The sequence below is a fragment of the Trichoplusia ni genome, chromosome 1 (assembly GCF_003590095.1).
Source record: "Trichoplusia ni isolate ovarian cell line Hi5 chromosome 1, tn1, whole genome shotgun sequence".
NCBI classification, from domain to species: Eukaryota; Metazoa; Arthropoda; class Insecta; order Lepidoptera; family Noctuidae; genus Trichoplusia; species Trichoplusia ni.
The window spans coordinates 13,327,697-13,334,475 of record NC_039478.1 but is presented as its reverse complement, the minus strand read 5'-3'; positions in this window follow the sequence as shown (position 1 = coordinate 13,334,475).

Below are 6,779 nucleotides of genomic sequence, written 5' to 3'. Positions count from 1 at the left end.
GTGTATAATTCAATTTGCAGGAATTATTTGATTCAGTGTTTGCTTAACGTATTTGTCAGATTATACACACTGTTCGTTTGTCTTGACTTGAATTGAGGAAGTCAAATGTTTAACGTTTTCAGAGGTTGTGTGGAGTCGGAATATGGTGTAATGCTTGTGTGTTTGTTTGTTAATAGTTTGCTCTGTTAGTTTTGGAAATAAGTGTCCATATTTCTAATTAAAGAGCGGAGATACGATTAAAATTTTATAATGGGAAATATAGATGGTTATTATAAACTTAAATACACTTTTCTTCCTCTTTTAAGTAGTGATTTAAATGCGACGCACCATGCAGCCCACTGTACAAGGTGGTTTAAAAAATAAACTTTGCTCTTTTGACTCCGCTAACTTGGCCACTATTTTTGGCCTTAAAACCTCCATAATAACATCGAGCAAAAATAAACATTTAAAGCACAACCTAACAAAAAAACAATAAACAAAATCTACCGTCCAACATACAACACAATAGGCAGCAAACCAATCACCTTCAGTCTTCAAGTAAAAAGTTTCTATTACCCCCGACACCTCTTACCCCGACATACATTCCCCGTGAAGACTGCCAAACCTAGCGACCGGTGCAATAACTTAAGTTCGCTCGATTGCTTCGCTCTTCCAATTGCCTTGCTTCCCACCGTTTTCAAGACACTTATTGCTAGTGGGGTAATTTACGAGCTTTACCTTATTTACCCCCACGTTCAGAACTACTATAATGGCTGTGCTGTAGTTATTCTTCAAGTCTTTGCTTTTTTCAATGTGTTCCATAAATACAAGCAAAGGTAAGGGAACTGGATTACAAATATTAAAATCAAAAATCTCCAACCCGCTGTGAGCTAGCGTAGTGATCAATGCTCAACCCTTCCATATATGGAAGAGGCCTGTGTCCGGCTGACGGTTGTACATTTATAGGCTAGTATTATAGTCAGACGAAGTGACGGCAAGTGGACTAAGGCGGTGACAGAATGGTGGCCAAGACAAGGCAAAAGAAGCGTCGGTCGTCCGGGAGCAAGATGGTCGATGACATTATAAAGGTCTCGGGTCGAGTCTGGATGAGGCTAGCACAGGACCGTAGAATTGGCACGAAAAAGGGGAGGCCTATGCCCAGCAGTGGGAGGATAAAGGATGATGATGATGATGATTATAGTCAGGTTAAAAAGAATAATACAAAGAGGAACCAATGAAGCACATAACTGCTTTTCGTGTTCCAAACTGAGCAAATAGAGCTGTATTGAGATATTTCTCAAATGTTTAACCTCAACAAACATCGTATGCGTAGGACGTAGTGTAATAGTCATTTACTTAAACTACTCATCTGTTCGTTCAGTCCTATCAAGAATTCAGGTTCAAATGAAAACAACTATCAGTTTCACCCCTTCAGTATCCAATTATCCTATAATCACGCGATCTCGACATGACTCACCTGCCACAAACCTTAAAACACTGAAATTGCATCGAAATGATATCGGCGTAATCTCCAACTGCATTCAATTGTTATAACCTTAACCTTTACCTTTATATCCCTCCACATTGCCCCCATCCTCGCCCACTTACCCCACTTAATTTTAAGTAAGTCTTTACCCCTCTTTACTGTGGCTCTGGTCGCGTGACTGGTCGCCGTTTGTTCAGTAAACTGTATGTCTGTTCGTATGTTAAATATGTTGCTTGGATCTTAGTGGCTTCATTGCGGATGTTAGGATGATTCATTTTGGTTTATGGTTACTTTAAGGTACCTACGTAGCGTGCCACACTAGACCTGTCTGTGGAAAATGGAGCAATGTCGCGGGTATGAGAGGAAAAGCCTCAAGTCTTTGTTAAGCGGTGGTTTCACCAGGGTAATGCTACCTCAGCTAATATCAGCGAGTTCTCTAATATTCCCACAGTTTGCATGAATTGTCATTCTCGTATTTCACCTTTCTCGCCGAGCAAAATTCCTACTTATTTATTCAAATATATATGTACACAAAATAGTTAAAAAAAAAAAAACATACCGGGTATTATCTATCATCTACCTATCAGAAAGGCTACCAAACAAAAAAAAATGATACAATTTGTGCACAAGCCTACTGTAAATACACGGGAACTTAGCAGGTTGTTCAGAGACCTTCAAGTTCATGTCTATTTAAACATTTAAGTCTTTGTAGAGCCAAAACATTCGCTCCATAAGGCTTTTAAACCCTTGCAAAGCTTTTAGCCGACACTTAGCGTGACTGAGTCTTAGAGTAAAGAATGAGTGGACCATTAGACGATCTTAGGCTAGTCTGTAGAACAAGCTGATGCGGCGGTATTGACCAAAACGTTGGCTGTGGGCTTAAGTAACTTTAAGTAATTGAATCTGAAAGTCCTATATCTTTGAAAAGAAGGAAGATGCTTCTGTTTGCTGGAAGATAGGTCTGTGTTGATGTTTCATAAAATTAAAAAACGTGTTTATTTTTCGTAAGTTTGAAGTTTGAACGTGGCTTTATTTAATCAGCAGGTTAACATTGGTTTGGTTCTATTGCAGAATTATTAGATTAAAATGTAAGAAAGTACGTCACCTTTTAAAAATACCTGTGTTGGGATTGAACCTGCATCATGTGCACCTATACAAATCCATATGCAATCCAGAGAATAGTAGCATTTACCTGTGTTAACTTACTAGAATAGGCAAAATTGTCCACTTCATTTCCGCACGCACATTTTCAGGCTTATATCCCACATTTGAACAGCCTTCCAACCCCCGCCAAGTTATCAGGCACCTTCGTGTTTTATCTCGTCAATCGCATCAACTGCGACCCCTCGATCGAAGGTCACAATTAGGTCAAGGTCACCGCCCGACCTCCGCTCAAGGGCTCCCTTATCAAGGGAATTTGAAAACAATTCCCCCGACGTTACACGCCGCTTTCGAATTACCGGATTAATATAAATTGTTTCTGTTTTTATTTATTTGATGGATTAAATATTAAGGTTTTGATAACATTTTTTTTGTAAAGATTTAATTTCATAGATATAGATGTCAACTGGTGAACTACTGAATAGATATTGATAAACACAAAATACATATCAAGTAATTTAACGGCATTATAACATTCGTTTGAATGTCCTGCACACCTGATAATTGCAAACAGGCATTAACTTATAAAGACTAAAAATCCCTATATACATAAATATTTAAGTTGTCTACCATCATATGTATGTGTACACCACATTCTATTATAAGACGAAGTACAGTTCACTTAATTAAATAAAATACTATAGAAAACTAAATAACTATAGTCCATCTATAGTACCTAAAAACTTAGGGACGACCGGGCCACCCTACTAGACTTCTGAAAACCTTTACAAAATTCTCGTACTAACACCGACGACAAAATCAGTCAAAGTCGCGGTCACTAACAAGTTACAGAACACTAAAATCCTACCTTCCTTTCATAAAGCATTATCGTGAACAAGGGTAATGTATTGCCATCACTCGCAGCCCGGAAAACGGTCGAGCTCACCTCTACAGTACCGAAAATAGAGGTGCGCTCCACAATACCTGATTTATTAGAGTCGTCTGTCGATCGCCTCATACACGGGTATGTTGGGTTTAATCCGCAGGTCATTTTAGGGTCCCGTGTGGATATAATAGTCTTGACTATTACAGAGGTAGTGGAGAAAATTCGAACCCTATTTTTAGGACTCCACTGTCCGTTTGTCGGTCTGTTTGTCACCACGCTATCTCATGAACGTTTAAACCGTTGGAATTTTTAAAGATGATGTATTTCTGTTGCCGTTATAAGGACACATCGGGGCTAATGAAAAGAAGTGTCCTTTTCATGGTGATCAACATCTTTTGCAAAATCTTTTTGTTTAGCTCATAATTAAGGAACTTTTAGAGTCACAAGTCTCAACCTCACCTATATCTTTACTCCTATAAAATAATATGAAAAAAATAATTATTCTTCTTAACATTACCAATTTGACCCTGCCGTAACAATTTACTTATGTGACACAAAACATCAACCTTCATTCCAAATATCTAATTTGTCCAAACACGCTCTTTTAATCATTATCAAAGGACGTGACAATACCCTTATTAGGGCTGGCCCTTAAATCTATACCCGTATGTGAGCGCCCTTACTCCTTAAAACAGGGTACAGGCCGTCAGCGTTATCTGAGCCAAGCTTGTCGCGTCACGGCACCCTTGTCGACGTTTCACTTACAACTAATTAGGGCTGCCACCAAAGTGACAATTTTTTTTTGTTTATTCGTTGGGGATCCTGTTGAGGTTTTGGTTATTGTAATGCTTTAAGTTTGAGAATAATTTGTATAATAAGAAAGATATAATTTCGTTTAATCGGAATACATAGGAAAAAAAAACTAAAATAATCAAAATGATCAATTTCCAAGGGTGATATTTACGAGTATGCTGAAAAACATACCAAAAATAAATTTAAAATTACATAGTTTCCTCTTACAATCAAAAAAATGCTGTTTCCATAATTTACGTGACAACCCTGACGTTCCCTCTCGTAATATAATTCTGTGAAATTCGCCAAGTTTTTAGTGAAGGCTAACAATGGAGCTTTGAGAGAAGTTAGCTTTTGTGCCGCTAGGTGGCGCCCACATTTGATTAGGCACTTAATCTTAGCTAGTGGTAGAGTAGTTGGTTATAAGTTGTAACTGAAATTTGACGAACGGATTCTGAATTTAAATTGCCTCAGTTCATGTTCGTCATCAGATCATCAGATGCATAATTTTAAACAGAAACTAGCAATACTTTATTAACCAATTACTCTAGCTAGAACGGCAAATGGTGTGTAACCAGTACCAAGTACGTGAAAATAACTCATGGACATTTATTGGCCACAAATGTTATAGTGAAATTCTAAGCCATCTACACTTGCGTGCGATTGGCTTCACAAAAATAGTTAAAAGAAAAGGTCTTTGCCCTTTTGCAGTAGGATAGAAAATATGTCAACTTCATGCGAGTCCGGAGTACTTATACAACGCCGTGTAACGAAACCATAGCGCGATCTAATTCGACGCCAACGCCATCTAGTTAGAAAACGGGTACTAAAATTGTTGCTTGAAAAAGAATACTCGCTTAAAATTTATTAATATTTCTTGCCGCGTATGTGAATACTAAATACAAAAAAAAAATAACCGACTTTAATAAAAGGAGGTTGTCCTTTCAACTTGTATGTATTGTATGAGGTTTTATTGGTAAAGGATAATAATTGTGTAACGGTCTGTTTAGGCTTCCATTGTGTGGTGCAAGTGATATTATTATGTTGAAAACTGAATAACGCGTACTATTTTTTATTACCTATATGTATGTACATTTAATATGTATGATGTGTAATCCGTTTAATCTGTTCATCAGCCATCAAAAGGGAAGGCTGTTATATTTATGATTTTAATTACAAATAATGTTGTTTTTTTGAAACCTTTTTAAAAAAAATTGAGATAACTTCAAAGGAAGACATGGTCATTTGTAAAGGCTTCGGTACACGAAGCATGTTAGCTTAACATAAAAGTTGTATACATTTACTGTATACATTTCGGTAATTTTTTTGTGGCTGCAACCTGAATGGTTAAGTGAGCTAGTTCATGCTTTTTTGTTTAGCCCTTAGTTTCTCACAACAGGGCAAAGGCCATACATTCTTCCACTCTCTTCGGACTTTGCTATTTCCTTCCATTTTTTGTGGTATGCATCTTTTAACTTAGCTGCCTGGAAAAAAAAATCCTATGAGCCAGCAATTTTTTTAGTTCCAATTTCATAACTAGATGGCGTTAACGTTGCTTTGGATCTCGTATAGTATTGGTTACACGCATTGAGATAAATAAAGCGTAAAAAAAATTAATGTTAATTGTTAAGTTCCTTTCGATATTTATCCAACTGCAGATTGGCCAAATGCTTATCTTAATCAAATTTTGAAAAGCTAATCATACGAGTACCCATGTTTATATTTTTAACTTTTAAATCTGTACAAATACTCGGATTTCATGTTCATTAACAGTTATGTATCATGAAACAATATTTTTTGGCTGATTTGAGTCACAAACCTACAAGTATTATAAGTTTTTAAACTCAAATGTGAGCGGGCGATTTGAGCGCCATCTAGCGGCACAAGGCTTGACTTTCTTCAGAAATGAAATAACTTACCGTAGCTGCGTAGTAGCAAACAAGCTTTGTTTTTTTTAATGATATAGCTACACCTACACCGACCTACAACCCCCTAAATGTTTAATACACTCATGAAAGTGTTACACGTAAACACAGCGTCGCATTTATAATATTTGTACACTATTGAATTGCAGTGTAGGTAGGTACCTGCATTCGAATGCAGCCACTGAGGGTGCTATTCATCAACAGTTCCTGTGAAACAGTATTAGTGTATTTCATTAATGTTTGTAGTTAGTTGAGAGTTTGATGGATCGGTTCATAACGTGTAATTAAACTTGGGGATTCAATCATCAACTGAAATGGACTGCACTGTGCAACTAAATGTAGTTTGTGTTGAACTTGTGTTGATATGTCTGAGTTACGTTGAGTATGTATGTGAATTTAGTTTGTTTTAACGTAATATCTTCTATGTTTTTGCTTAAAATACATGGCTTTTTATTAACTCCCTTATGATTACTTATTCGATAAATAAACAAAAGCAATTCGATTTATTTTTGTCAGGAATTGCCTATTAAAAAACCTTCACAATAGTTTAAAACCCATTCAGGGTTTAAAATAGTTTAAAACCCATTCAGGGTTTAAAACTCAGTCATGT